Source organism: Schistocerca serialis, chromosome 1 (assembly GCF_023864345.2).
Source record: "Schistocerca serialis cubense isolate TAMUIC-IGC-003099 chromosome 1, iqSchSeri2.2, whole genome shotgun sequence".
NCBI classification, from domain to species: domain Eukaryota; kingdom Metazoa; phylum Arthropoda; class Insecta; order Orthoptera; family Acrididae; genus Schistocerca; species Schistocerca serialis.
Genome location: NC_064638.1, coordinates 427,120,255 through 427,130,025, shown reverse-complemented (window position 1 = coordinate 427,130,025; position 9,771 = coordinate 427,120,255). Strand labels below are relative to the sequence as shown.

The 9,771-nt window shown below is 49.5% G+C and overlaps 1 non-coding gene and 3 pseudogenes across 1 annotated transcript; all 4 read right to left on the bottom strand.

The window, feature by feature from the left end:
- On the bottom strand, positions 1-213 carry LOC126421528 (U2 spliceosomal RNA; annotated as a pseudogene).
- A 3,482-nt stretch (positions 214-3,695) lies between these two features.
- Positions 3,696-3,908, bottom strand: LOC126421517 (U2 spliceosomal RNA; annotated as a pseudogene).
- Positions 3,909-8,768: 4,860 nt separating this feature from the next.
- On the bottom strand, positions 8,769-8,961 carry LOC126422834 (U2 spliceosomal RNA). The gene has a single exon (XR_007576124.1). It is a non-coding gene; the product is annotated as a U2 spliceosomal RNA (small nuclear RNA).
- A 34-nt stretch (positions 8,962-8,995) lies between these two features.
- On the bottom strand, positions 8,996-9,140 carry LOC126424109 (U2 spliceosomal RNA; annotated as a pseudogene).
- Between the last annotated feature and the right edge of the window lie 631 nt (positions 9,141-9,771).

Genomic DNA, 9,771 nt, shown 5'->3' with positions numbered 1-9,771 from the left:
TTTAGGTGGGCCGATCCCGACGGTACTGCAATGCCGGGCCAACCCGCGACAGAGGTGGAGCAAGCCCCTAGCACTCCGTCATAAGCCAAAAATGAGTTTAATATTCTGGTCGTGCAATGCAGGACGTATCAGATATTAAGCTGATAAGAACAGATACTACACTTTTTTTCCCTCCTACCTCCCCTATAGCCCTACCTTTTCCTCTCCAAAAATGCCGCCATCCTCTAGTGTCGACGCAGCACGTAAAGCAGGGTGTTGTTAGCAGCAAGACTTATTGCCATAAACCGAAAATAAAAGCGGAGGCATACTCTGCTATGCCTCAGGGGGCGACGACACACTCCTCAGAAACACACTTCCCTCTGCAGGTGTGAGGCAAGTGATGATGTTAAAAACTAAATAGAAAGAAATAAATAAAGACAGAAATGAAGGCAAAAAAGAAAAAAACAGCGACGGTAGCACACTCAAACGAAACTGGCGAGATAATCCCATAGCCCATAGAATTAACGAAGTAATAATCCCCTAAGATAGATTATGTGTTTTCCAATTTTCCAATAATTTTTCATACAACGTTCACACAATTTCCGTGTTACCAATTTCCATATTATCAGTATCATAGAGCAGTCTACTCTAGTGATGCCCAGAAGGCCAATATCAAACCTGGGGTATGGTTAAGTCAAGAGTAGTTTGAAAGTCCGAGTGACAAAGATCCAGGGGTACACTCAGGCAATTCTTATACGAGGTGCCTTACTCAGCCTGGACCACCTTTTGATAACCATGAACCATTGCAACTTTAAGAAATCTTGCAAAAGTAAAGGTATATTTCCGGTCACATTCCGCCAGGCGATGCTGGCTCCAAAGGTAGTCCATGAAAGAGACAGCATCGGTGAGGCAAAGGTCATAGATCGTGAAAATGGTGTGCCCCAAGAGCCACACCACTGCGTTATGTCGTTTTCGGGGGTTGGTCTGAATATCAGGGGTAAGGAACCAGTCGATTGGCACATAGTCCAGTGTAGTCCCACCGATCAGCGCTAATAGCACACGTGCAAGGTCCCACACTTCTGTGACGTGAGGGCATAAGAGACGATGCTCTCTGGTGTCTACGTCACCACATCGTCCGCAAGCAGCCGAGGGCCATAGGCGGATGGCCGCCAAGCGATGATTAGTGGGTATTAAATTGTTTACAACGCGATACCATAGCGCTGAAACTTCTGTGGGGAGGGCTGGGTGGTTGATATTAGCCCAAGCTTGGTGCCAGATGACCGATGGTCGTCTGTCCTCCAATTTATGTAGTGTGGGCTGGCTCTCGAAGCGCCTAGTAAAGGCGCTTTGATGTGCGTGCCTTGTCGGTGGCCACTGTTAGGACGTAACTTTGATTGAGGTAATAGACCTTGACTGCCGTCATCCGGAATGTAATATGTGTCAAACATACTGGTTCACGCGCCGATTGTGGGCGATAACGGTCGAAAAGCACCGCTGTTGTCCCACCTGGGTCAAATTCAAATGGCTCTGAGCACTATGGGACTTAACATCTATGGTCATCAGTCCCCTAGAACTTAGAACTACTTAAACCTAACTAACCTAAGGACAGCACACAACACCCAGCCATCACGAGGCAGAGAAAATCCCTGACCCCGCCGGGAATCGAACCCGGGAACCCGGGCGTGGGAAGCGAGAACGCTACCGCACGACCACGAGATGCGGGCCCACCTGGGTCAATCTCACGCAAAGTGGCGATACGGTGAATCAGGATTGCCGCACATTTGCGGGGAAAGTCAATGAGTCCAAGGCCACCATCGACCTTTGGCAGTGTACAAGTCTGTGCATCAACTTTGAATAGTGCATGCCGCCACAACAGGCAATATACTGTTTGTGAGATGGCTCTGCTGGTTTGTTTCGGTAGCGTAAGGAGTTGTGCTACATACCATGCCCGTTATAGGATGTAAGTATTAATCAGTTGGATTCAATGATGGAGGTCGAGTCGTCGATCAGTGTGACTCACGCAAAGTCCTCTGATGCGCGTGAGAATCCGCCTGCACGTGAGTGTTAAGATGCGCTGCGGACAGGCAGTCACCTCAAGACCCAAGATACGTTGTTCCCCTACAATCCGGAACCATGGGTGCTCGATGGTCAATGATCGTGGTCCTAGTGGGATTAGCACCATTTTGTTGACTTTTAACATGGCACCGGATGCTCGTTCATAAACGTGGAGGACTCGGCGAACTGAATCGATGTCCCTGGCGTTTGCTACAAACACACCTACACCATCCGCGTATGCCGCACTGCGGAAGGTGACGCCTGGGAAAGGAACACCATCGACCATTCGTCCGATGTCACGCAGCACGGGGTCCAAAGCGATAAAATACACTGACAAGGGACACCCTTGTCGAACTGATCGTCTGATGGGAATTGGTCGTGATCTGCAGCCGTTCACAATGATTGTGGAATTTGCTCCATCCAAGAAGTGCCGGATGACTCTTATGAAGTGCTCCCCGAAACCCATCCGCGACATAACGGCCAGCAGGTAAGGATGGTAGACCCTATCGAAGGCACCGGCGAAATCTAAGGATCAATTGCAGCCGGGGTTCGAGCGTCGGCGGTGGGTGAGTAAGACAGCATCACGGTATATAGAAGCAGCGGTGAAGGTGGTTCGATTCGAAACGCCACATGATTGAGTGGGACAAAGTACCTTATTCATTACCTGTTTAAGACGTGAAGCCACACTTCGTGCCACCAACTTATAAACAGTGTTAAGAACGGTGATGGGACGTACGTCTCTAGCCCGACAGTCGACTGTGACCTTTGGATTAAGGGCAATACGTACAGCTAGAAAATCGGCGGGTAGCTCGCAACCAGCAAAAATCTCCTCGCACATTTTGCAGGAGCGGTCTCCTAACAGGCCGGAAAATCTAGCACTTCAATTAGTGCTGGAATGGCACAATCGAAGGGCGGTATCCTTGCGGAGTACCGCCACAGATGAAAAACCGCAGTGTCAGGGCCTAAATGCTTGCAGCATGTACGCTCCACATGTGGGAGTCACACATGGTGGTGCGGGCCGATATGGCAACAGGCGACCGTCGAAAACATCGCAAAGGCAAAGTGCCGGAGGGAACGACAAAATACGAGAGCACTCGTCAACAGCCCAGTACCACCCTCCATGTCGAGGAGTAAACTGCGACTCCCATTTGAACGCCGCTAGCTGCCAGGCCAGTGGAGAAGCCGTGAGGCCGCCCCACAGCAGCGCCAGGCCGGCGCGAGCTATACTGGCGCGAGCTACACCTAGCCGAGTGCTTACATCGTCCACCGCCTACTGCATATGTGTGTGTGCGTGTGTACCACGTATTCTGCGTGTGTGCGGCGGCGACGACGACGACGTTCGCGAGGAGCTAAGGTTATAACTCCAAAAAATATTATTAAAATTATCTGCGATAGGACCATAAGAGACGCTAACGAGGCATCCGAAGGCACTGTCCTGTGCCACCATAAATTACCAGCCTAGCGTAATGCGGCTGCAAGTGCGGTCTGGCTAACACAAAAAAAAAAAAATTTCTTAAGATAATTTTAAATTAATTAAAAGAAATCGTGGTGTGTAAGTAACTAACTACTGGGCACATCAACAACTACGACAAGTTTTGCTACCAGCGGAATATCTGATCACTGCAGAATGTTAACCCATTTCAGGCTGTGTTTTAATTAATTTTAGGTGGGCCGATCCCGACGGTACTGCAATGCCGGGCCAACCCGCGACAGAGGTGGAGCAAGCCCCTAGCACTCCGTCATAAGCCAAAAATGAGTTTAATATTCTGGTCGTGCAATGCAGGACGTATCAGATATTAAGCTGATAAGAACAGATACTACACTTTTTTTCCCTCCTACCTCCCCTATAGCCCTACCTTTTCCTCTCCAAAAATGCCGCCATCCTCTAGTGTCGACGCAGCACGTAAAGCAGGGTGTTGTTAGCAGCAAGACTTATTGCCATAAACCGAAAATAAAAGCGGAGGCATACTCTGCTATGCCTCAGGGGGCGACGACACACTCCTCAGAAACACACTTCCCTCTGCAGGTGTGAGGCAAGTGATGATGTTAAAAACTAAATAGAAAGAAATAAATAAAGACAGAAATGAAGGCAAAAAAAAAAAAAAAAAAAAACAGCGACGGTAGCACACTCAAACGAAACTGGCGAGATAATCCCATAGCCCATAGAATTAACGAAGTAATAATCCCCTAAGATAGATTATGTGTTTTCCAATTTTCCAATAATTTTTCATACAACGTTCACACAATTTCCATGTTACCAATTTCCATATTATCAGTATCATAGAGCAGTCTACTCTAGTGATGCCCAGAAGGCCAATATCAAACCTGGGGTATGGTTAAGTCAAGAGTAGTTTGAAAGTCCGAGTGACAAAGATCCAGGGGTACACTCAGGCAATTCTTATACGAGGTGCCTTACTCAGCCTGGACCACCCTTTTGATAACCATGAACCATTGCAACTTTAAGAAATCTTGCAAAAGTAATGGTATATTTCCGGTCACATTCCGCCAGGCGATGCTGGCTCCAAAGGTAGTCCATGAAAGAGACAGCATCGGTGAGGCAAAGGTCATAGATCGTGAAAATGGTGTGCCCCAAGAGCAACACCACTGCGTTATGTCGTTTTCGGGGGTTGGTCTGAATATCAGGGGTAAGGAACCAGTCGATTGGCACATAGTCCAGTGTAGTCCCACCGATCAGCGCTAATAGCACACGTGCAAGGTCCCACACTTCTGTGACGTGAGGGCATAAGAGACGATGCTCTCTGGTGTCTACGTCACCACATCGGCCGCAAGCAGCCGAGGGCCATAGGCGGATGGCCGCCAAGCGATGATTAGTGGGTATTAAATTGTTTACAACGCGATACCATAGCGCTGAAACTTCTGTGGGGAGGGCTGGGTGGTTGATATTAGCCCAAGCTTGGTGCCAGATGACCGATGGTCGTCTGTCCTCCAATTTATGTGGTGTGGGCTGGCTCTCGAAGCGCCTAGTAAAGGCGCTTTGATGTGCGTGCCTTGTCGGTGGCCACTGTTAGGACGTAACTTTGATTGAGGTAATAGACCTTGACTGCCGTCATCCGGAATGTAATATGTGTCAAACATACTGGTTCACGCGCCGATTGTGGGCGATAACGGTCGAAAAGCACCGCTGTTGTCCCACCTGGGTCAATCTCACGCAAAGTGGCGATACGGTGAATCAGGATTGCCGCACATTTGCGGGGAAAGTCAATGAGTCCAAGGCCACCATCGACCTTTGGCAGTGTACAAGTCTGTGCATCAACTTTGAATAGTGCATGCCGCCACAACAGGCAATATACTGTTTGTGAGATGGCTCTGCTGGTTTGTTTCGGTAGCGTAAGGAGTTGTGCTACATACCATGCCCGTTATAGGATGTAAGTATTAATCAGTTGGATTCAATGATGGAGGTCGAGTCGTCGATCAGTGTGACTCACGCAAAGTCCTCTGATGCGCGTGAGAATCCGCCTGCACGTGAGTGTTAAGATGCGCTGCGGACAGGCAGTCACCTCAAGACCCAAGATACGTTGTTCCCCTACAATCCGGAACCATGGGCGCTCGATGGTCAATGATCGTGGTCCTAGTGAGATTAGCACCATTTTGTTGACTTTTAACATGGCACCGGATGCTCGTTCATAAACGTGGAGGACTCGGCGAACTGAATCGATGTCCCTGGCGTTTGCTACAAACACACCTACACCATCCGCGTATGCCGCACTGCGGAAGGTGACGCCTGGGAAAGGAACACCATCGACCATTCGTCCGATGTCACGCAGCACGGGGTCCAAAGCGATAAAATACACTGACAAGGGACACCCTTGTCGAACTGATCGTCTGATGGGAATTGGTCGTGATCTGCAGCCGTTCACAATGATTGTGGAATTTGCTCCATCCAAGAAGTGCCGGATGACTCTTATGAAGTGCTCCCCGAAACCCATCCGCGACATAACGGCCAGCAGGTAAGGATGGGAGACCCTATCGAAGGCACCGGCGAAATCTAGGGATCAATTGCAGCCGGGGTTCGAGCGTCGGCGGTGGGTGAGTAAGACAGCGTGTGTGTGTGTTTGAGGTTTACGGGCGCTAAACAGCGAGGTCATCAGCGCCCAAACGCATAAAAACAGGAACACATGCAGTGAAGGGACTAAGACGAACAGCGAACAAGGGGAACAGCGAAAAGACACAGACCTGACGCAGTTCCAAATCCTCACGTACAGAGGCAAAGCAAGAGGAGAAGGTGTGCACTAAAAAAGGAAAGGAAACTCAAGGAAGGGAGGACAGAAACTGAAGGGAAACAAGGAGGTATTCGTGACTGGCGGACCTCTTACCTAAAATCTGGGTGAGCCAGTCATCCAGCAGCACATTAAAAACCTCTCCCTAAAAGCCGTGGCAACAAATTGGACAGGACACAAAACCGTAAAACCTTAAACACAGACGATGCGTCGTCTTTCAAAATAGAGGGCAAATCCGGTGGCAAAGAAACCACCGCCCTCTGGTCAGAGAATAAAAGACAGTCAAGTAAAATGTGGCGGACAGTAATCTGGACGCCACAAGCACTGCAGATTGGGGGATCCTCCCGCCGGAGTAAAAAACCATGTGTGAAGGGACTGTGCCTGATGCGGAGGCGAGTGAGGAGAACTTCATCCCGCCTGCATGACTGGTCGGACGTACGCCATGGCCGCGTGGTGGCCTTGACCAGACGCAGCTTATTTTCACCGACTGCCAGCCACTCCTCTTCCCACTGACGCATAACGCGAAAACGCAGGAGGGAGGTAACAGCATGGAGAGGGACGGCACAGTCAACAACGTGAGGGAGGGAACATGCATCTTTGGCAGCCACATCCGCCAGCTCGTTTCCCCTAATACCCACGTGCCCCGGCACCCAGCAGAAGGAAACCTCCTTCCCCTGCCGCTGCAGGTGGAGTAGGGCATCATGGATGTTCTGGACGACCGTATCCGCTGGGTACAAGTGTTGCATGGTCTGAAGGGCACTCAGGGAGTCAGAACAGATGAGGAACTTACGACTGGGAACACATCTCATCTGCTCCAATGCCCGCAAGATCGCAAACAATTCGGCATCAAAGATGGTAAACGCCGCAGGAAGCCGTAACTTGACGACTCGATCGGGGAAAACAACAGCACAACCAACAGAGTCCCCCTGTTTAGAGCCATCTGTAAATACTGGTACATGGTCGGGATGCTGGTTTAAAATATCATAAAATAAGGCGGTAAAAACAAACGCAGGAGTGCAGCTCCTCCGGTACTCCGACAAGTCTAAAAGGACGCTGGGCCTCTGGAGCAACCAGGGAGGCAGGCGAGTAAAACCTTGTCGTTTGGGGGGCCACACGCTCCACACCAAGGGACTCAAGCAAATGCTTGGCACGAATCCCAAATGGTCTCGTTGCCCTGGGACGACTGGAAAAGAGACGTTCCATAGGCGGTCGGGCAACGGTAGGGTACGCAGGGGATGTAGGACAGGCAAGGAATTGACACACCCGACGCACCATGAGGAGTTGCCGCCGGATGGCGAGCGGCGGTTCCCCTGCCTCAGCACACAGGCTGGGGATGGGACTGGTACGGAAGGCACCAGTGGCCAGCCTGATACCCTCATGGTGTACTGCGAGTAAGACAGCATCACGGTATATAGAAGCAGCGGTGAAGGTGGTTCGATACGAAACGCCACATGATTGAGTGGGACAAAGTACCTTATTCATTACCTGTTTAAGACGTGAAGCCACACTTCGTGCCACCAACTTATAAACAGTGTTAAGAACGGTGATGGGACGTACGTCTCTAGCCCGACAGTCGACTGTGAGCTTTGGATTAAGGGCAATACGTACAGCTAGAAAATCGGCGGGTAGCTCGCAACCAGCAAAAATCTCCTCGCACATTTTGCAGGAGCAGTCTCCTAACAGGCCGGAAAATCTAGCACTTCCATTAGTGCTAGAATGGCACAATCGAAGGGCGGTATCCTTGCGGAGTACCGCCACAGATGAAAAACCGCAGTGTCAGGGCCTAAATGCTTGCAGCATGTACGCTCCACATGTGGGAGTCACACATGGTGGTGCGGGCCGATATGGCAACAGGCGACCGTCGAAAACATCGCAAAGGCAAGTGCCGGAGGGAACGACAAAATACGAGAGCACTCGTCAACAGCCCAGTACCACCCTCCATGTCGAGGAGTAAACTGCGACTCCCATTTGAACGCCGCTAGCTGCCAGGCCAGTGGAGAAGCCGTGAGGCCGCCCCACAGCAGCGCCAGGCCGGCGCGAGCTATACTGGCGCGAGCTACACCTAGCCGAGTCCTTACATCGTCCACCGCCTACTGCATATGTGTGTGTGCGTGTGTACCATGTATTCTGCGTGCGTGCGGCGGCGGCGACGACGACGACGACGACGACGTTCGCGAGGAGCTAAGGTTATAACTCCAAAAAATATTATTAAAATTATCTGCGATAGGACCATAAGAGACGCTAACGAGGCATCCGAAGGCACTGTCATGTGCCACCATAAATTACCAGCCTAGCGTAATGCGGCTGCAAGTGCGGTCTGGCTAACACCAAAAAAAAAAAAAAAAATCTTAAGATAATTTTAAATTAATTAAAAGAAATCGTGGTGTGTAAGCAACTAACTACTGGGCACATCAACAACTACGACAAGTTTTGCTACCAGCGGAATATCTGATCACTGCAGAATGTTAACCCATTTCAGGCTGTGTTTTAATTAATTTTAGGTGGGCCGATCCCGACGGTACTGCAATGCCGGGCCAACCCGCGACAGAGGTGGAGCAAGCCCCTAGCACTCCGTCATGAGCCAAAAATTAGTTTAATATTCTGGTCGTGCAATGCAGGACGTATCAGATATTAAGCTGATAAGAGCAGATACTACACTTTTTTTCCCTCCTACCTCCCCTATAGCCCTACCTTTTCCTCTCCAAAAATGCCGCCATCCTCTAGTGCACTCCGTCATAAGCCAAAAATGAGTTTAATATTCTGGTCGTGCAATGCAGGATGTATCAGATATTAAGCTGATAAGAACTGATACTACACTTTTTTTCCCTCCTACCTCCCCTATAGCCCTACCTTTTCCTCTCCAAAAATGCCGCCATCCTCTAGTGTCGACGCAGCACGTAAAGCAGGGTGTTGTTAGCAGCAAGACTTATTGCCATAAACCGAAAATAAAAGCGGAGGCATACTCTGCTATGCCTCAGGGGGCGACGACACACTCCTCAGAAACACACTTCCCTCTGCAGGTGTGAGGCAAGTGATGAAGTTAAAAACTAAATAGAAAGAAATAAATAAAGACAGAAATGAAGGCAAAAAAAAACAGCGACGGTAGCACACTCAAACGAAACTGGCGAGATAATCCCATAGCCCATAGAATTAACGAAGTAATAATCCCCTAAGATAGATTATGTGTTTTCCAATTTTCCAATAATTTTTCATACAACGTTCACACAATTTCCATGTTACCAATTTCCATATTATCAGTATCATAGAGCAGTCTACTCTAGTGATGCCCAGAAGGCCAATATCAAACCTGGGGTATGGTTAAGTCAAGAGTAGTTTGAAAGTCCGAGTGACAAAGATCCAGGGGTACACTCGGGCAATTCTTATACGAGGTGCCTTACTCAGCCTGGACCGCCTTTTGATAACCATGAACCATTGCAACTTTTAGAAATCTTGCAAAAGTAATGGTATATTTCCGGTCACATTCCGCCAGGCGATGCTG